Raw genomic sequence first — 22,348 nt, 5'->3', positions numbered from 1 at the left:
CAATATTTTTGCATGCATGAAGCCAATAATCTCTTGAGAAAACAGGAGCCATAAATATGAATTTCTAGGAAACCTAGATTCTAGTCTAAAATAAATTAATAACTTGGGAAAGTCACAGTATAACCATGGGAAAGTCACAGAATTTCTTTACAGCTCAGATTCCTCACAACAGGAATTAACTAACAACATAAGGCATCACATATCAGGAGGTAATTGAGAGACACAAATGTTCAATGCAGGAGAATGAGAAGACTAGGAGAAGCTTCCAACTGGACTTTGAAAAATGGATAGAATTCCGAGGGAAAGAAGGGCCAGGGAATTCCAAGAGGAAAAAAAACAACAACAACCACACAAAGGCTGGAACACATAATTCATATCCATGTTACAGTAGATGGACATCTGCCTAATCAAGTGTTAATGTCATGGTGAATGAGGTCAGCCAGGTATGACTAAGAATGTGGAGACAGTTGGAGGCATTGAATAACCAGTTAAGAAATTTGGTCTTTCTCTTATTCATTGGGTTAAGGAACAAAGCAAAAGAACCAATATCCAGTATCAGCCAGCACATCCATTTTCACATGGATCAAACCTCCTCACTCAATTTAGAAAATATAGGAGTAACAACAGGAATTGTGTGTGTGCGCGTGTGCATACACTTTGTTTTTGTTTTTTCAGCAACTGGAATAGTTATTTGCAAATCATGGGGCACCTACAGGACATAGCATATCAAAAGAATATAGTTCAGGCAAAGGTATATACAGAGACAGCCACAGAAATGACATTTTCAAGGAGACAATAATAAAAGATACATAATGACAGCAGGCTAGAGTTCATTGATATCTGAAAATAATGAAGTGCTCGCTCTGTTTTAGGAGATTAGACAATAAAATAGACAACCAAAAAGTGAAACCTTCTAAACTCTGAGAGCAAACAAGAGAAAACATTAACAGAAATCGGCACTTTCCAAATTATCCTGGCAATTTCCAAATTTTACAAGTGACAGTATTTAAAATTGTCACTGCTTTACAATAGACACTACAATGTGTGGAAATGAAGGAACTTGTTCATATTCACTTGCCTTTCCAGTAGAATTTAAATTGGGCAGGATCTCACAGAAATCCAGATTCAGTAATTTTTTCTAGAGAAGAAAGGATTGAAAAACGTGCCCTGGGCTTTGTTGTGGGAAAGACGATCTGGATCATTTTAAATTTTCCACTGAAGTCCTGCTTTTCAGTATACAGCAGATGGAATCCTTATACAACTCCATGAAAAGCCTACTATTTTTGGGTACCTCAAAGATGGAAGCGCTGAAGAAGATATGTGTTTAAATTCATCAGATAATATCCCATCAGCCCATTCAAAAGGAGCAGGTACTTAGAAATCTTAAAAATACAAGGGAAGAGGCCTTTCTGTGCTGGATTTCTGCTGCCCAGCCTCCTCTGGGTGCTGCTCCCTCCGGCTCCCGCTGATTGATGATTCTCTGCCACTTCACGGCCTGCTCCCATCAGTGTGGCTGAGACTCACTACGTTTGCTTCACCCCTAGTCTCTCAGAAGCTGGCTCCCGGCCATTCTCATATACAGACAAGATTTTGGGGTTCAACCCTACCAGCCCCAAACTTATTAAATGAGAACAGGATCTGGGAACATGCATTCTGTAAGGTCCTCAGAGGATATTCATGCAACGATGGCCCTAAAGCTCTTTCCTTATTACGAGCTGGTTCAATAGATTATTAGTCATTGTGCCAAGGCTGATGTTTACTGTGTGTGGCCTGTGAGGTACAGGGCGAGGAGGTTTATATTCTCACTTGAGAGACAGGACAAATTTAGTGTCAAAAGCACAGACTCTGGAGACAGGCTGGTTGCCTGGGTTCAGATCCTAGCTCTGCTGCTTACTAGCTCTGTGACCCCGACTAAATCACTTGACCTCCATGCCTCAGTTTCCCCGCTTGTTAAATGGGGATAATAATGGCAGTACCTCATTGAATAGTGCTGCGTTTGTGATGGGAAAATCAAATCATGAAAAAGAGACAATACCTGACTTACAAAGAGACCACACGTAATAAAATAAAAAAGTTAAAAAAAGACAAGTATCTGTCCCACTCTCCCACCCAGCTGACTTTGACTTCACTTTGTCAGACTGTGACAAGGGTGAAAATGGGGCGGTAACCAAGTGCCATGGGAGCCCGGAGGGCGGGCTTCCCGGAAGGTAAGTCTTGAATGGAGCCATTGGAAGAAATGAGGTTTCCACAGGCGGTGAAGGTGCCTTTGTGCCACCAACACTGAACACTGAACACGGAAGGAAGTGCAAAGCCTAGGCAAGGAGGCTTGAAAATAGGCAGGGAGTGAGAAACCACAGCTTTGGAACAAAAGCAAGCACGAGTGTAGGATCCAGACAGACCTGGCTTCTCTGGTAATTAGCTGTGTGACGATGGGCAAGTTACCTTTCTGAGCCTCAGTCTTCCCATCTGACCAATGGGGATAATGATACCTGCCTCAGAGAGTTATGACTAAGAAAATTACTGTAAGTAAAGCACCTAAGAAGGCCTCTGGGGTTCAATAAAAATGGTAGGCATTATTATTTTTATGGTGTACTTAGAGAGGCATGAGCAGCTGTGGTAAGCACAGACCAGACGTAAGTGCCCTTCAGAAAAAGCCTTCTGAATTGAAATAATCAAGGAGTTAAAATTTTCCCATACTGTATTTTTTTTCTCCCCGAAACCTACAGTTAATAGGCACTCAACACATATTTGCCCAAACAAAGTGGGTGTTGCTTGGGGTCACAGGTCTGTAAAGATGCTCTCGGCTTCCTGGGAACGCCCGGGAAAAGGACCCACGTTTGTCTCACATCCAGAGTGAGGCAACGCAGGTCATTCTGGAAGCAGGCTCAGATGAATGGGAAAACGCTCTCACCCAAATACTGCAACGCAGAGCCTTACAAACATTGTTAAAGTTTCATGAGTCAGTAAGCATTATCTTTTCTTCCCATGTTTTTATTGGGCCATAAATCCAGTTCAATTTATATCCTTCTAGGATTACTGTGTTCTAATCAAGTCCAGAGTGCCACTTATTCCTAAGTTATCTGTACTGCATGTCACCCAGGTCCATTTGGATAATACTGTTCAGGTTACTCATGTGTTTTAGCAGCTAATAATTAGATTTGTTCAACTATATACATTAAAAAAAAGATCATATTCTCCTAAATAACTCAAATCACCCGTTTTATAGGAACCAAGTGCATGAAAATCATAACGTGTGTGTGTGTGCAAGTGCACACACACATGTGAGTAATGGTGGTAGTAGTTCCAATTTCATAGTTTATTCCACCTTTAGAAAATCCAACTCAAGTGATTTACACTGTAAATAGGTTAAAATTCTGATTATCTGACTAAAACACAGAAACCCTTTTATAGGACTAACTTCAAAGTGCTTTTGTTTTCTATTCTCGAGAATAAAAAGGCTCTGCATTTTTTAAGAACACTTGCTAAAAATGCTGCTTCAAGCATTCTATATAATAAAAGAGTAATATGTAAATTAGCCATCACTCTGTGACAAAAATGGCAGTGCCCATAGCAGACACTGGCAGCATCGCCCTGCGGCAACAGGAGCCCAGCATCTGTTCCTTGGCTGCGGAAGGACGGGAGAGGTCTCTGGCCAGAGGACTGGGAGTGTCCGAGCCATGGCTGTGCAGCGGGAGGGAAGGATCCTGTGGGGCCATGAGCCCAGAGTCTGCGCCATGGCCATGTGGGTGAGGGAAGGAGCCTCTGGGGCCCCGAGCTCAGCGTCCCCACGGCAGGGGAGGAACCAGAAAAATGGGTCTTCCCAGTTCTTGATGCTGACAGAGCCCTATGGGTGCCGGGGTCCTCCACCTGCAGCTCTCAGTCACAGACTGGAAGCCCCCTACCAGCAGTCCAGATGGGGCCAGCATGGTGCCACGGGGGGGTGAGGGGTGGAGGTAGGGGGGTGAAAGGGGGTTTTCCGGCAGGTACGCTACAGACATCAAATCACTGCCACCGAGGTCACCCTCACCACACACAGTCGCAAGTAGTATGGTCCAAAGGGATGACTCCTAAGGCAAGACTCCCATGGCAGCTGATGCTCACCATGCTGGGTGAGGAAGCCAGACTTGAAAGCCCAAGCCCCTGAGTATCCGAGCTGCAGGGTGTCATGGGCCTGGGGCCTGAGGAGGCCCCAAGACAAGCATCTTCCCAGAGGCTGTGCGGAAGGAGGGGAGGAACCTCTGGCTAGAGGCAGGGGTGAGGGATGCTGGTGTCTTTGCAGGCCAAGACCGGCTGAGGGACACCCCCTTCCCCAACTCCCATGCACGAATTTTGTGCACCAGGCCTCTAGTACTATATAATTTTCTACCTTTTCCTAGTAACTCTTGATCCAGAATTGGCAATCACCCATATCCCTTCCTAAAATATTCAAAATTTCTTTTCATGCACACAATACATTTTCATCCTCCCTTCCCTAAGGGGCCATATATGTTATATGTATGTATGTGTGTATCAATATATATATATGTAAATATTGTGTGATACACACACACACACTTTAACAGCAGTAGTTTTTCCTGTGTGTGAGGTACTATTCTCAGTGCTTTCTATTTATTAACTCACTGAATCCTAACAGCAAATATTTGAGGTAGAAACCATTATCCCCATTTTAAAGGTGAAGGAAGGGAGGCAGAGAAATTAGGTAACTTGATCCAACTCTCAGAGCTGGGAGGCACAGAACCAGGACCCTACCCCGGGTATGGCCCTGGGATGAGAGGCTCGAAATCTGGCTCTCACTGGTAACTCTGCCACCTTTGGTAAGTCACTTAGTTCTCTGAAGCTCATCTTCCCTCATATAAGTAAAATGGACATGTTGGACTACATGATTTCTAAGCCCTTTATGGTTGTGTGTTCTGCAGGTTTTGACATTTATTTCTACCTTGGTCTGGGAGCAGTAGAGTTGTAGACTTCCATCCGCTATTCCCCTGATGCTGCCCTGCCTGGATTCAGAGATCTTTGGTGCTAAATGCAACTGTACTCGTCATTCTTAATCTTGCTTAATGTCTGGGCATACCCTCCTCCCCCTGGGGATGAGGGACACCTCGATCCCCAGGACCTGCCCAATCCCCAGGCTGTCCCTCTCCCACTCAGGGCCTGGGCTCCTCCTCCCCCTTCTTCTCTGTTCCCAGGATCTGTCTCAGCTCTGACTGCTCTATCTCTATGCTCTCTCTGAGTGATACCACCCACATCTAGGGCTTCAAGTATTTTGCAATTTGCTGCTAATAGATTTACATTTCAGTCCTATTCCTCATTTCAGACTCATCTATTCAACTGCCAAGGAAATACCTGGATCCAGCCGAAACCGGTTTGGCTCAGTGGTAGAGCGTCGGTCTGCGGACTGAAAGGTCCCAGGTTCGATTCCGGTCGGGGGCATGTGCATTGGTTGTGGGCACATCCCCGGTTGGGGGTGTGCAGGAGGCAGCTGGTCGACGTTTCTCTCTCATCAACGTTTCTAGCTCTCGATCTCTCTCCCTTCCTCTCTGTAAAAAAATCAATAAAATATATTTTTTTAAAAAGAAAGAAAAAAAAAGAAATACCTGGACCTGAAAGTGAGAAGTATTCATGACAAAGTCATCACTTTACACACACTAGCTTTTCCTACCGAATTGATATGCCTCAGTGTCTCTCTTCACCTAATTCCCAAGGACCCCTCTTCTGGCCCCTCCATATCTATCTCACCCTCTCTCATTCTGCCTCTTTTCTCCATCCAGACCCTTATCTATTGCTCATCTGAGTTTCCATAATTACCTTTCCTCCATCTTGACCACCACTGGTCAATAACTCACTGTGGCCAAAGGATCTTTATAAATTAAGATCAGATCAAGGCAGTGTCTTCACTTACAGCTTTAAACGGCATTCTTGACAAAACACAAGAATATTCTCAGTTTTTCCTCCAGCCCTACCTTCTCCCTCTGTCCACCTCCCACCCACCTACCCTGAACTTCTTGAATTTTCCCAGAAGGTCTGTGCATTGGCCCTCTGGGCTGCTCCTTCTGGGGCAACAGCCATCACACAACACTCAACTAGGTGACTCCTGCTCTTCAGACTGTTACTCTTCATCTCGAGGACACCTCCTCTATCAGCTCTTTTGGAGGTCACGCTCGCTCCTGTATGTGCCCATGCGCCTAGGAGAACCCCTAGGCTCACAGATTATCACGGAGAACCTGCAGAGTTTTCCTCCTACAGGTAAGTTCCTTGATAAATTAATAGAAAAATTGGCAAAGTTTCAAAACATATAATAGAGAATAAATGTCACAACATATATTTATATACTGTATATGTGCCCCTAGAACCATAAGAAATGCAAAAAACTCATTGTTAATACAATAACTCATTCTCAAGTTGCCCCCTTTAAAAATCAAAATGCCCCCCTATGGGGTGTGTGCCCCACAGTGAGAACCACTGGCCTAAATGGAAGGAGTGGAGGTGGGAATGAACATTTTATTTTTTATTGAAATATAAAGTCCTATTTCCCAACCAGAATATCAATTTCCAAAGCATTTACACCCCTCTCCACCCCTTATGGCATGTAACACATTTAATTAATATCATCATTACATCCATATAGAGTATTTTGCATATTGCCTAGAGGCTAAGAGCAAAGGCTTTGAAACCAAACTAATTAGGCCTGCATCCTGACTCTACCACTTACTGGCTATATGATCTTGAGTACTTAACTTTCCTTACTTCAATTTGCCACCTGCAAAATGGGGATTAAGTATGAAACTATTGTACTTCACATCGTTATTGTTAGGACTAGAATTTAAACAGTGCTTGACAATAGCAATGCTCAATAAAAGTTAGCTATTATCCATCATTTTTATCTCCTCTAGTAGACTGTGAGCTCCTGAAGAGCAAGGACAGCAGATGTATTCATTTTCGAGGCCTTATCTCCCAGCACCTTGCACACAATAACATCCTGGCCTAATGTTTGCTGAACAGGTGAATATAATGAACTGTTCATGGCAAAAGCGTGTACATTATTAAGTATGATGACTAGTACAGACCGAATTGCTCCAATAATTTGGAGGCCCAGGGAGAACAGGGACTATCCAATGTAGAACATTAGCAGTTCACCCTGCTCCTGAAGGTCTGGAAGCTCACTTAACCTCCTTGGAATACACAAGGCTCTCAGTCACATGGTCAGCGTAGCTGTGTGACGTAGGGACTCAGGTGGGACTGAAGAACTGGGCTGACTGAGGCTCCCTTCCCCTTAGCATGACCTGGGGCAAGAAGTTTTTCCTTTGGAGTCTGCTTAATTTCCTCTTCCAATGAACAGAAGGAAGGACTCTGATTTCTAAGGACGGCTCCCAGCTTCAGCCACTTGGCGAGTCTCTAAAATGAGCAGATAAAAAACTAGGCCAAGCCGAAACCGGTTTGGCTCAGTGGATAGAGCGTTGGCTTGCTGACTGAAAGGTCCCGGGTTCGATTCCGGTCAAGGGCATGTACCTTGGTTGCGGGCACATCCCCAGTGGGGTGTGTGTGTGTGTGTGTAAGACGCAGCTGATCGATGATTCTCTCTCATTGATGTTTCTAACTCTCTATCCCTCTCTCTTCCTCTCTGTAAAAAATCAATAAAATATATTTAAAAAAAAAAAAAAAACTAGGCCAAGAATGGTGCTACTGGAGTAAAAAATAAAAAATGAAATATCAAAGGCAACACAGGAGCTGTCACATCACTGTATTATAAGAGGTTGCTGTGAGGGAACTGGCCTCTTGAACCGACAAAAAGCAAAGTGTTTTGAAACATGTTCAACATGAAATGATCTGAGCTTCTAAACCCAAAAGAACAAAAACAATGATGGGTTTAGACTCCAGGTTTCCAATTAATTTGTCATCAGCCTACAAACTCCTTGAGGACCATGACTATGCCTTGTGGCAAAGCTGCTGACCAAAAATACATTTCTTCTTGATCTTTCATCTATTCACATGGCTAACCTCTATTTCCCAGGCTCCCTTGCAGGTAAAAGTGGCCACAGAACTAGCCCTCATGTGAAGGATGGAAGTAGAGGTGATGGGTGTCACTTCCAGACCAAGGTAATTAAAAAGTGGGTGAACCCCCTCCACTCCCTGTTTTGTTTTCTGCCAGCTGAAAGCAGGTTACAATGGAGCACTAAGAGATGGTAGAACATGGGTCCCAAAATCAACACGTGGAAGAAAGCCACCCTCCAACCACAAACACCCATTCTGGACTATCACATGAAGAAGAATAAATATCTATTGCTTTTGAACCATTATATTTTTTGCAGGTCTGCTTGTTACAGCTACTAAAATTAGCCTAATTTATCCAGATGCCTAGCACATATCAAAGACCTAACTCACATTTGTTGAGAAAAGATAAGTAAGACCAGGTCCCTTCTCTCAACTAATGATGGAAACAGACACATGCCAAATATAATGTCTGCTACTGAAGTTTTTTAAACAAAATTGTAAGCATGATGTGCTTTGGAGGAGAAAAGATGGAGAAAGCTTCACAGTGGAGATGACTTTTGAACTGGGCCCTAAAGGTTAAATGGTACCCAAGCAAATCAGATGGGGTTGGAGATTCCATACTCAGAAGAAGGCACAGAGTACAGGCACAGAAAGTTAAGGGTAGATTTGTTCACATTCAACCTTATCATTAAGTCTAACTTGGTCAGCAGAATGCCTGTTTCCTGTGCACTGACTTTCCTTCTTGGGTCTGGCATCAAACAAACAACTCCTTGTTTTTCTAGTACACTCATTAACCCTATTGCTTTAAAAAAAAATACAAAAAGTTCCACAGTGAATGTCCTTAGAAAACGCATAAATAAATGTTTAATATTAATCTTAACCTTTTTCTAATAAAATTCTTGAAGAGCAAACTTGAGATAATTCTATTACTTATAACAGTTTAAGAATCTCTCTCGTAGGAATCAGTGGTTTCAACCTACGTTTTGACATTATCAATTGAGCATGTAATAGTTACTGGCTTACAACATGTAACACTAATCCTCCAGATTCACATTAACATTTCCTCTTTAATAGGAAGATCCCGAAGATGGTTCAAAGTTCAGTCAAAAGATCCTCTACATCCTCTGCTCATAGCTAAGTGCCTCCAAAACCTTGAGATAGTAACAAACCACTTCCTCCAAAAGTCTGAATCCCTTCCTCACAATACCCATGGGGCAGAGATCAGGAGAAAGAGAGCAGAAGGTTGGAAAGTACTGCAGACACTTGGGTTGGGCGGCAGGATGTGGGCCTCTGAAGGCCACCCTGAGACAAGAAAGAGAGTTTCTAGTGGCCTTCCCAATACCAATGTAATGCTGCTATCGATGCCCCAAGAACTTGTATTAATATAAAGGCAAAGGAAAAAAAAAACACACTGGAAAGACAAGATTTCATTTCCAAAGACTTCAGTTTCAGCACTCTGTAGACTGGAGAGGAAGCAGCAAGTCAGGCTGCTCCCCTCCTATCAAACAGCAGTTTAATTCTCTGATTCAGAAACAAAATTTTCTGCCCCCACATTAATGTATCCCACTCCAGCTCTTACCACCGAAAGAGAGGGGGTTAAAATGAGGAGGGAGGGCTACCTTGAAAGTCAAACAACTCTTAAGATGGCTGGAATCATTTCCCCCTTGAATCGAAGACATAACTGCAGCTGCCAGTCAAACGCTGCCAGTCCAGGATTACAGCGAAATGCTAGCACCTGCTACCCTGCATCTGGGGCCATTTATTTATTTATTTTTGGTAAATGTGGCAGGAAAGGCTGCTTTATCCGAGAGAAAGGGAAGCTCCGAGCAAGAGAAAGAAGAAGCATTGCGCCCATCCTTGGGTACTTTGTGCGCCTCTTCTCTGGGCACTGAAAGAGCTCTTTGTGTGACACACACACACACACACACACACACACACACACACACACACACGCACACGGAGAGTCTGTGTGATTTATTGGGGCAGGAGGGAGGAGGGACAAGAAGGGTGACTTTATTATCCCTCTTCTCACTGAGTCCCAGCAAATCTCCGCCTTGGGCCCCAGCTCTGTGGCCTCTTTCTGGCCCAGTCCCCTCCGCCTGTGGCCGCGGAGATAAGAGAGGGGAGGTGACCGAATACAAACAATCATCGACCTAGGGAAGTAGATAGGAAATCCAGCGGCCGGGGAGGGGAGGAGGAAGGAGCTTAGGGGGGAGCCTGAGCGGGGAAGCCTAGGAAGAGGAGCGAAGGCTCCAGCACTGGGGACGGGGAAAGGATGGATGGTGGGTGGTGGCACAGGAAGAGTGAAGGGGAAGGATGGGGGGAAGCGCAAGGGAGGCGCCAGAAATAGGCAGGAGGATGCGCTGGGGAAGGCGCCGGCCCGAGGAGGAGGAGGAGGCCGAAAGGTGGAGGAGCGGGGCAGGGGTGGGTGGGGTGCAGAGGGAAGCAGCACGGGGCATCAATTATTAAGTGATTACATCATCCCTGACATTAAAACAACACACACACACACACACACACACACACACAGCCCGAGTCCCCGCGGGGGGCCCCCTCGAAAGGAGGGCGGCGGGGGCGGAGTCTGGGCCAGCCTCGCCTCTAAGCCGATTCTATTCTCACCCGGCTCCGGCTCGCGGACGGGAACCTGGGCCCCCATTCCTGCGCTACCTAGGGCGGCGGGGAGACCGAGGGCGGGGCCCTCCGCGGGAGCAGCGCCGCGCGGGCGCCGGCGGCCGGGTCCCCGGAGCATCCCCGCGGCCTCGCGGCGCATCCCCGGCCGCTTACCTGGGCGGCACTGCAGGCTCCGGAGCCCATTCACATGGTCCTCTCCGCGCCCTCCTCCCGTGCGGCCGCGGCGGCGGCTCCTGAGGCTCCGGGGGCTGCGGCGGGCTCGGAGCCGGTGGGCCTGCCGAGGGGGCGGCGCCGGGATCCCCGGCCCCGGAGGCCGGATGCTCTGCAGGCGCGGCCGCCGGGCGCTGCGGGGCGGGCGGCGGCTTTGTGTGCGCCCGGGGAGCCCTCGGGGCGCGGGGGGAAGCGCCGCGCGCCGGGACAGCGAAGGACGGGCGGCTCCGAGGGCAGCTTCGCTCCGTTTCCCCGCAGACAGACGGCCGGACGGCGGGCTGGTCTCGACGATCTGGGGCTCCCGACGACCCCTCCTCCTCCCCGCGGCAGCCCCCTCCCCGCCGGCTCCGCTCTGACAGATGGCGCGACTGCAACGACGAGCGCCGCCGCTGCGGCTGCTCCCGGCTCCTCGCGCTGGATGCTCCTGCCCCTGCGGCCTCAGCCCTGTGAGAAGGGGGCGGGACACAGCCTCAGAGTGGCAGGCGACGCTGCCCTATCAGCGGGCCCCTCGGGAGCTTCGCGCGACGGCCATTGGTGTCGGGGCGGGGGCGGTACCGAAGTGGGTGGGGCCACCGAGTGGGTTGAGCGTTACTGTGGCAGCCGGCATCCTGGCTCCCAGAGTGTTTGGAGGGACTCGAGGTTGGAGTTGTGTGTGTGTGTGTGCGTGTGTGTGTGTGTGTGTGTGTGTGTGTGTGTGTGTGTGTTCTTGAGGGTTGTGTGAACTTGTGAGGTTCCGAGTTAGGGCGGGAGGAGGAGGGGGGGGAGTGAACTGCAGCTTCTGCTTTGTGGAAGGTTGCAGTTGTCACTGCAGAAAGACATCTGCCATGCTCTCAAGCCATGGGACTGTCTGAGCAAGGGCTATCTTTATCTTGCCTTTTATTTTTTTATTTTATTGCAAGGTGGAAGGATCAGTTGGGGAAGTATTAGGGTGGTGAAAGTGTCTTCTCTGATCAAACTGAAGCAGACAGAACAAGGTGGAATCTCATCACAGAACCCCGAAAAAGCGAAGAGAACCTTGGAAGCGCACAATTAATATTATCAGTAACAAGAACGAGGAGGGGGAAATTAGGATTAATTTCTTAGTCTCCTATTTTCGTGGGCACACACACATATATTTATTTTCAAGCAAAAAGTCTGGAGAAATTATTACTGAAGTGGGGGGAGAAGGTGGAGAAGACAGGCATTGATTAAGAAATCTGCAACACTGAGTGGAGATTTGTTGGTATAGTTTTTTCCAAATCATGTTTACTTGCAGGCATTGGTTGCCTTTGGCTTCTCATATCTTCTTATGTTTTTTTCCCCTTCACTGAATTTGAGCTTTGGCTCAGATTTTCCTTGATGGAATAATAGCCAGTTTTGCATACATTTGGGAGTGCATCAGTCTTTATTTCCTATCCAGCTTTTGTAAGGCAGGATGTAACTTCATACAAAGAAACACTTTGGCTTCCTGATTCTCTTCAGAGGTAATTCCTGTTTACTCAAAGTTCTGCTTTAAGGCATGCTCAGATTCATTCTCAATGATTTTGGCAAGAGCCCATCTCTCCCCCCGCCTTCCCATAAAATCTAATGTCCTGAGAAATACAAGTGAATTGGCTTCTGTCTGTGCTCAAAGTCTGTAACATTGCCTTTCCTGCCCACTAATTTTTAACTGTAGTTTAAAAATGTCAGTCACTTTTGCTGAGTTGTTTTTTTGTACACCCTACTTTTAAAAAAAAGTCACTAATATATTAAACTCATGGATCCCTATTTTATGGATGAGGAAACTGAGGACAAGAGAAGTTAGTAACTAAACTCAAGGTGATAGCATAGAGTAGTTACTGTGTTTGTTTTCTCCTTACATAAAATGATAAATGAAATTATGTGTCTGGTAATTCATTCTATAGTCCCAAGAATGGAACCACAACCGGGACTAGCAGATTTCCACAGAAGATAACTGTTTAACTAAAAAGAAGAGACTCCTCTTCTTCAGTACTAGCCTGCCATGGCTAGCCTAGGTTGTTTGTTTGTTTGTTTGTTTTTGTTTTTTAATGCAATTGTCTAGACTTTAGAGCACATGTGTCAAACACAAGGCCCGCGGGCCAAATCCGTCCCACCAGGCCTTGCAATGTGGCCCGCACCGCGCTGTCATCACTGCACTCCGCTGCGTTTCCATCACAATGACAGTTTGACTGTTCAGTAAACCATTCGGCCCGAGATTTAGGCTGGATTTTAGATTTTGGCCCCTTCTCTGATTGAGTTCGACACCCCTACTTTAGAGCAATGATTCTCAAACCTTAGTGTGTATCAGAATTACCAGATGAGATTTGCTAAAACACAGATTGGTGGGTCCCACCTCTGGAGGGTCTGATTCCGTAGGTTTGGAATGGGTCTCAAGAATTTATACTTTTAACTGTTCCCTGGTGATGGTGATGCTGCTGGTCTGGGGATCGTACCTTGAGAACCACTGGTCTAGGACCAGGCTGTCCAATGTGGTACCCAGTGGCCTTATGTGGTTATTATGCATTTGACATTTTGACATGTGCTTGAGAATTTTATAGCTTATATTGAGAGATGTGCTATAAACATAATAGATATATGGGTTTCAGAGATTTACTAGGAGCATAAGGTGACCAGATTTTAACATTGGTAAAGTGGGACAGCATTGACCAGGGGGGAGGGGGGATTCTTGACTAAAAATTTGATCTACATGGAGCAACAAAAATTTTCATAGAATGCAAAAATAGTATTGTAATATATTTTAAATTTCAACATAAGTACAATTTACAAATATAATAAATTTTAAAAAATTATGCATATGGTAGTCATGAGCGTCACTTTCAAGGCTGGCACTAGACTTTTTGCCACCACTATAAAATATAAATAATATGAGTACTGTGTGCTAAATTAAAAAAAAATTATGTATTTATGAAATAAATAAATAAATTACTTACCTAAATTATCTGAATAGCTGATTTGTAATGACATCACTTGTTTAACTAGCTTACTAGCACGCAGTATGATGTGTATCATCTGAGAGACAGTTACAAAATGTTTTCGTCGTTGCAATCCCCAAAAATGCCATTGTCCATTAAGTCCAAACAATGGTGGTCGGATTCTAACAACTGATCAACAATGCAAACTTTGATAAGCAGTTCTCGATAATCAGTTCTCAACAATTATTTGTTATTATTAAAGTTTAAATGATAAAATTAACAAAAATAATATAAAACTCATATCCTAGCTAAATAGCCACATGGCCGCCAAAAACCGTATATTCTCTTCCCATTCTCCCGCTGTTCCCTAGCTTGTCGTGCATTCTTTCCAAAAATTGGGACTTTTTTTAAAACTCTGCGGGACGCAGGACAAATTGTTAAAAATCAGGACTGTCCTGCCAAAAGCGGGATGTCTAGTCACCTTACAGTAGCATGAAAAGAAAACATCTAAATTTTATATTGATTAGATGCTAAAAAGGTAATAATCGGACTATAATGTTCTGGTAAAATATATTATGAAAGTTAATTCCCCTATTTCTTTTAAATTGTAATGAAGCTACTAGAGAGTTTAAATTAACATATGTGGCTCACATATTTCTATGGGTAGCATGGTCTAGAGTAGTGTGTGTGCTTTTTCCCATAGAAACGTAGGTTTATTTTGAAAAGAACAAGAATAATGATAAAATTAATGTTTTCTTCATGACACTTGGCATCTCTTCTCTGCTACTATCTTTCCAACTTCAGGAGAAATTTTGATCATAGTGATTACTTTCAAAACTGACTCAAGGTGAATGTCACTAATTCTGGATCTGATAGGAGACTTATTTCCTTTCATAATTGTAAATAACTGCTCACACAGATAAGTAGTTCCAAACATGGAAATAATTTCATATGCGAATTTTGGAGTATTTTCAAACGTGGCATGTAAATATCTGTAAATATATCCAACCTCACTGGATTTTGTCTTCAAACCTGAATTGCACTGGATCTCAATTACCTCCATTATCACTTGATTAGGTACTGATATTTTACATTTTTGGAAGACAACTTTTCTCCCATTGTTTCTTTTTCCCCCCTGATTTTTTTTCAATAAATATAGAATCAGTACCTAATCAAATGCAAATAGAATAGTTTTTGATTGCCGCTCCACAGTGCAACTGTTGAGAGCACTTAATGAGGCAAATCACATGTTCACATACACAACATGGGAAAATAGTAAAACGGAGCTCACACTACTTTTATAAAGACTAAATGGACATGAAAGCTGTTAAAAACTCCTCCTTTTTAAAGATAAACTGTCAGGTACTCTCAGATAACCACAAGTAAGATATACACCACCTTGGAATTCTTGCCTCGGGCAAGGAGTTGATCCTGGGAAATCTCACGTGGGAAGGGAAGGACTCTTTATATTGCCAGCCCAGGCTAAGCTTGGGAGGAGGTAGGGATAGGAGATATTAAAACTGCCCTTGGGAGAGGCCCAGCAGAGTATCTGAAGCTGGGATTCTGGTGCTGCTTTCATACCTGCTCTTTCTTATTAAATTTTGTCCAAACTGGGTAGTTGCCTCACTTGGGCTACAGCAGAGACCACTTGTGTGGCTCTCCAGCTTTCTTCCCTTTTAAAAGGTGGAGACTAAGATGAACAGACTCACTATGAACATGGTTTTAGAGAACTGGACCTCTGTTGGTGGGTGCTCTCAACATGCCAGTGTTCATACTGGGCAAGCTGGGCCTGTCAGGAAGGATTGGACCTACAGAACAAAAGGCCTGTATCCCAACCAGACCTCAGAGAAAGTGGGAAAGGGGTGGCGATTGAAGATGGGCATCTTTGATTATTTGCCTGACTCCCCAGGAAAGGCCTAGTTTATTACCTGATATGGTTTCAATGTCAGAAAATGAGACTTAGTCAACTTTGAGGCTATATATGGAAATACTACTTAATTTCACGAAGTAGTTACCTTTCCAACAGATCTCTTACAGGAATCACTGTGGGATTCTAACAAAGGAGGCTTTCTTGTCATACGATGGCCTGTTCTAACTAGTTGTACCTCCCACTCTGACCCTTTCTTGATTACCCGCTCTTATCTATTGTACTTCCTGTCTTTGCTCAATGCAGCGATGGTGCTGGAGACTCATCCTGTGGGGCTGAGAGAGAATTGTGAAGTTAGACCTAAAACTGAAATATATAATCATTTCTGCTCACATTCTATTGGCCACTAACAGTCATATGGCCACACCTACTAGTATATGCAAAGGAGCTGGGAAAGGTAGCCTCGAGGTGAGTGCACTAAATTGGCAGATGGTGAAACTGAGCAGTGCTCTGGGGGGACTATCCACAAAGCCCTGCTGCTGAGCCTCTTTCAGCATTTTGGTTTCTTACCTTCTAACTTGGCTTAGTCGATTCCTTCTTGGACTCACGGAGGCAAAGGGGTGTCCAGTAATTATCACTTGGCAAGTAAATGGGAATATTAAAGGTGGGCAGGACACTGGTAGTGTTTGCCACATGTTAGTAAAAGAATGAGTAAAACCTATATATAAAAACTGCACATTTCTACTGAGAATCATGAATAAAAATTCAAATGAAAAGATGGACTATATTCCTGAGAGGAAAGACTTAATAATGTTAAGATTCAATTTCCCCAAAATTAAACTGTAAAATGAATACAATTCCAATTAAAATTCAACTGGGGCTTTCCCCCCCCCTTTAAGTTTATCTGGAAAGAAAAAAATGAATGAGAATAGTTTTAAAAATTTTTAAACTTTCATGTAGTCAATACTATCCTTAAAAATCCATTAGCTCAGCTGGTGTGGCTCAGTGGTTGAGCATTAACCCATGAACCAGGAGAACACAGTTTGATTCCCATTCAGGATACATGCTCCAGTTGTGGGCTCAATTTCCAGTAGGGGATATGCAGGAGACAACTGAAATGAATAAAAAAATATTTTTAAAAATCCTTTAAATAATGAAAGGTTTATCTGATAATAAAATAGAGTGGTACTAATGCAGGAATAGACAAACAAAGGGAAATTGTAAAGATTGCAAGAACACACCCAAACATTTATAAGTGTTTAATATATACTACATGTGGCATTGCAAATCAGCCATAAATGAAAGTAATAATTATAAATATTATTGGGACAAGTTAAATGTGCAAAGGCCTTGGCATGGCAAAAACATTTTAGTGATTTCAATGAATGGAAAGGAGACCAGTGTGGTAAGGGAGAGGACAGAGAAAGTGGTAAGGAATTAAGAGGAAGAGGTAGACAAGGTTAAGTCATGCAGAGCCTTCTATTAATACATCATGATAACTAATTTGGACTTTACTAGAAAAATTACAGAATTCCAAAGGACTTTAAGCAGAAAAATAACGTGATTAAATTTTCCACTTATGAAACATGTCCTGTGACTACTTTATGAACAACAGACTAGAAGAATGTAAGAGAATAAACAGGATGACAAACTGGGAAGTTATTGTGTTTATGAAGAGTAAGACAGGTGATGTTGACATAGATTGAAGATTATAAAAGAGATAAAGAGGAACTAAGATATAGTTCGGAAGGAGAAATAATAGTACTTGGTTATGAATGGGAAAGGAAAGAGCATAATAAATGACAGTTAGGTTTCTGACCTAAGTAGCTTTGAAAAATGGTGGTGACATTTTTTACTACGAGGACTGTTTATTTAAGAATATGTGAAATTTGAGATCCAAGTAGTAATGCTACTATCAGTTGAATGTCCGATTCTGGAGCTAGGCACAGGGGTAGGTAGAGAGTTGGGAGTTTGGGTTGCCCATATAAATGTGGTAATAACTATATGTAGTAATTATAGGGAGGTGAATGAGATCACCTTGACAGGAGTCTGGGGACTAGGCCATAAGAGAACAGATGGAGGAGAAGAGGAGACTGAGCAGGAAAAGGTAGAGAAACAGGAAGATGTGGTATCTCAGAAGGCAAGACAGCAGAGGGTTTTGAGGAGGAAGTGGTAAGTGGGGCCAAATATCACGAAGAGGTTTGGAGAAATGAGATCAGGAAAATGGTCTCAGCATTTGGTGAAGAGTAGCTTATTGGTGATGGGCCAGAAGTGGGCTGAGAGGTGAGTGAACAGCAAGGTAGAGACCTGATATTTAAGAAATGAGACCCCGAAGAAGTACTAGAGTCAACAACTCTCAAGGACAAACCGACAAAGGTCCACAAACAAATCGAAAAGCATTTCAACTCAGTTGCAACCCATGAAAAGAAATTGAAACAAAAAAGGCAAATCTTTTAAAACTATAAAATTGGCAAAATATTGTACAAAGTATTTTTCCACACGCTACTAAAGGGGTTGTAAATTCATATAAGATGTCTGTAAACTTAGCTTGGCATTATCCATTTTTTAAAAAATATATACATTTTTATTGATTTTTTACAGAGAGGAAGAGAGAGGGAGAGTCAGAAACATCCATGAGAGAGAAACATTGCTCAGCTGCTTTCTGCACACCCCCCACTGGGGATGTGCTCACAACCAATGTACATGGCCTTGACTGGAATCGAACCTGGGACCCTTCAATCCACAGACCGATGCTTTATCCATTGAGCCAAACCAGTTTCAGAGGCATTAGCCATTTTTGACTCAGTAGTTTCATTCCTAACAAGATATCGAAAGGAAATAATCAGGAAAGTGTGCAAAAATGAGACTATCAATGTTTTTGTCATGGTGTAAGGCATATAAAATTGTGAAATATTGGAAACAATGGAAATATTTAACAATAAGAAATTAGTTAAACTGTAATAGATCTTTACAATTGCAGCTTTTAAACATCTTTGTAGCTACTAAAAATTATGTTGTTGAAGATTGTGAAATAATATGAAGAGATAACAGTATATATTCAAAATATATCATAATGGGTCACATTTATTCGGTGGTTTGCATGTACCAGCACCATTCTTAGTGCTTTACACAAATGAACTCATTTATACCTCACTAAAAACTATAAAATAGGTATTATTATTCTTTTCATTTTATAAGTAAGGAAACCCAAGCTGAGATTGGTTAAAGAAACTTGCCCGAGGTTGTGTAGCTGGTAAGTAACGGAACCGGCACTCTGTTGCTGTTTTTCTAAATTCCCATTTTCACTAACAACAATACCATATATTAATGAGATAATAAACCCATACAAAAATATTGCCATTGAGTATTTCTTGTGGTGGGACTATGAGTGATCTTTTCATTTATTTATTTTTTGTATTTTTTTTCTTGTCATTATTTTATAGGTTTGCTACAAAAATGTAAACTGCTTTAGTCATCTAAAGAAAAATAATTTCAGAGAATGAGCAAAGGACAGGGTTTTAACATCATGAATTGTGATGTGCCTTAATAGACAAATGGACTAATTTCTGTCAGGAAAAAAAAAGTGACCTTAATCATAATTGATCATAATTCCAAGTCATCCTTTTTGGACAGGTTCCCCTGCCTCCTCACTGATGTAGTTAATAACTCCTGTCACTGGCCCATTCATTCATTTATCGAGGCGGATTATGCAGTTTATCTTAACTGTGTACCAAGAAAGACCACCAAAGGCAGATATTTCATGTGGGAAGGATCTCCTGAGAGTTCTTCACTAGGATAAGACACAAGCAGGCGTTGATTACTTCTGCTTTCAAAGTTCTTCCAAACTAAAATTGTTAAAGATAAGACTTTATGTCATGGAACTTCAGTGCCTCAACGACCTGTTGGTGCATGTTTCAGAAGAAGCTCAAAATTATTTCCTTAAGATGATCTTGACCTCCCGGAGGGTAATTTCAGCCCATCTCTGAAGATGGTGGTGAGATGGTTAACTATAATATGGTTTTGTTTATATCAGAGGTCAAGTCCTATCACCAAAGTGTTGATTCCCAGTGGGTGAGGTGATAATGTTAGGATGGATTTACGCTGTGTGTCTCTGGCTTCCAAGGCAAAAAATGAGTCCTTGCTCTGCACCTGCACCTCGGTCGCTGTGTGAACTTGGAAATGTTACTCAGCCTCTCAGTCCCACTTTCTCATTTATAAAATGGGGTTAAGAACATTCACTTTCAAGAGTTGTTAGGAAAACTAAATGAGGTAATGTAGACTAAACCCTTAGCATAGAGCCAGGAAAGATTTCATGATCTGTTAGGTAGGAGCTCAAAATATGTGTTTTTAATTATTTCAAAAATATAGTCTGTTTGTTTATCTTGAAAAGCACAGTGATTTTTTTGGTTTCTTATTTCTTATTTTATAAATAAGAAAACCAAGGACTTGTGAGGTCATTCGTTTTATTTATTTTTTTAAGTTCATTTATTTTTGCTCAAGGTCAGGTGTAGGCTTGGTTTTAACTCCTTTAGTAATTAGGAATGCTTTCAACTACAAATAATAGAAAACCTGATAACAGTGGCTAAAGCAAATAGATTTATTGTTCTCATTTCAAGAAATCTAGAGATAGGCAGTTGCTGGCATTGGTCCATCAACTCATTGAGGTGAGAAATTCAGGAGGTTTTTATCCTTCCATCCTCTTGGCTTTTCACCTGAAGACTTATGCAATAGCCCAAAGCTTCAAAACATCGGAAGGCCAGAAATGGTGGAGGATGGAGGAATTAGCCTGGGGACAGCCAGGCAGAAAGTGACCTTCTACTCACACACCTTTAGCCTTTTACCAGGAGGAGAACTCCTAGCAAACTTCTCCTTACATATACACTGAGTGGCCAGATTATTGTGATCTCTGAATGCATAATAATCTGGCCACTCAGTGTATATTCTATATAATAAAAGGCTAATTTGCAAATTGTCCCCTCGACCAGGAATTCTACCAGCAGGGAGGCTGGACCCCACCTATGCACGAATTCATGCACCAGGCCTCTAATACACACACACACACACACACACACACACACACACACACATATATATATATATACTGGTGGCCAGATTATTATGCTTTCAGAGATCATAATAATCTGGCCACTCAGTGTATATCATTGGAAAGAAAGAGATAACCTGTTCATCTCTCCAAACCCGAGGCCAGAGCTATGTTAATTGATATCAAAGGCTCTCTGCCAATAGCTGAACACGATGAGGATCTGTTGGGAAAGCAACTATAGTGTCTGCCAGAGTTCAGCATCTGAGCCTCCGCACCTTTTCCCCTATCCCATGATGTCTCTCTGCTCTGACACCTGTCTGTCCCCCAGTACAACTTTCTATGTTCTGTTATCCTGGCTATTTCCCATAGCATTTCTGACAGGAACTCTGCAGACAACATTGCTGAGCCCCTATTCTAGACAAATCTGCTCACCAATATATAAAAAAAATACTTTTATGTCTTTTTTTATTGCCTCCAGAGTTCCAAACACCAAAAAAGCAAGTAAACCCTGAATGTTTGATGAGTGTTTTTGGTTTGCAGCCAAGCTCTTAAAATTTCAATACAACTTGAAGTTTATTGAAACGTGTATAATAGTCACACACACATCCATAAAACAAATCCATCTTTGCAACCTTTAAAGGTTACATATTAAAAGCCCCATATGTTGCCAAAGTCCACACTGGAAGACAGGAAAAATATACTTCTGAATGCAAGTTATTTTTTTTTGAGACATCACTTATGCTTATTCTTCTTATAGTTCAACTTTTAGTGTTTTGTGTTGTTGTTGGTTTTTTTTTTTTTTTTTTTTTGCTATAAATATATTCTTCATGAGTTCATAAGACAGAGAGTAATTACTGAGGGCACTGCTATGGTTGAGTCAAACTATAGAATTCAACATTCCTATGCAAGTGCAATCAGAACTTAAGACAGGCCAGGTAATATGTCTATAGAAAATACTTGGTTTAAAAAAAAATAAAACACTGAAAAATTCTTACTTTGCACAGGATTTGGCTATTTGAAAATTCCAGAGTATGTGAAATTATTTTAGAAATAAGGTGATGCAAATTACTTTAGCAGATACTATGCCATATTTACTCCAACTAACAAAGCAACAAGGTTGGATCTTACAGTTCCTGGTAGAGACTTGTTAACAAAAAGCCATGCATGAATTTAATTATTAATTCACTTGGAATTTCTCTTCTCCTTATTTTCTATCTTACATGCCCGCTATTGTAAGTTTTCCAGGATCATGATCTTGGAATTCTGCCTCATTTTCTGGTAAATCTTTAAAGACTCAGGATTGCTCTTTTTATTCTTTTGAAATCTATTAAGAGGGTTTCCTCTCTGCTAACCCCATGGTGTGTGTTCTTTCTTTCTTTGTGTTCTCACAGCTATTTCCACTGTGTCTTTCAACAAGCACAATGCAATGATGATGAGAGGGAAACTGGCTGAGAATTTTGAAGATTGGAAAATTGGGTCGATGCCAAAAAGTATGAGCCCGCCTGACTCTCCCCCTCTCCCTCCCCTCAGAGGCCCCTGCCTTTGCTCTTTTATTTGCTCAGATCACTGAAAACTTGAAAGTCTGAGACCAAAAAAACATATGAGAGTTATCTTTTGTCAATATAAGCAGACACACAAGTGTGCACGTTTTAAGCAGTATTGTAACTATTCAATATGGTGAAAGAGAGCATTCTC

General features: G+C 42.5%; 1 protein-coding gene across 8 annotated transcripts in view; it reads right to left on the bottom strand.

Moving 5' to 3' along the window:
* FYN (FYN proto-oncogene, Src family tyrosine kinase) overlaps nucleotides 1–10,911 on the bottom strand; it is a 206,751-nt gene extending 195,840 nt beyond the window's left edge. For 5 of the 8 annotated variants that reach the window (XM_036413487.2, XM_036413494.2, XM_036413492.2 and 2 more), the window contains exon 1: nucleotides 10,774–10,911. The gene's annotated coding sequence lies outside the window, so the exon portion shown is untranslated. Of the gene's footprint in view, nucleotides 1–9,622; nucleotides 9,625–10,773 lie in introns of all 8 variants that reach the window. The other 3 variants (XM_045573193.1, XM_045573196.1, XM_045573198.1) reach the window with 2 other exon arrangements.
* Nucleotides 10,912–22,348: the final 11,437 nt, after the last annotated feature.

Source organism: Pipistrellus kuhlii, unplaced genomic scaffold, assembly GCF_014108245.1.
Source record: "Pipistrellus kuhlii isolate mPipKuh1 unplaced genomic scaffold, mPipKuh1.p scaffold_m20_p_5, whole genome shotgun sequence".
NCBI classification, from domain to species: Eukaryota; Metazoa; Chordata; class Mammalia; order Chiroptera; family Vespertilionidae; genus Pipistrellus; species Pipistrellus kuhlii.
Note: the sequence above shows the minus strand (reverse complement) of the source record. Positions and strands in the feature narration are given on the sequence as shown.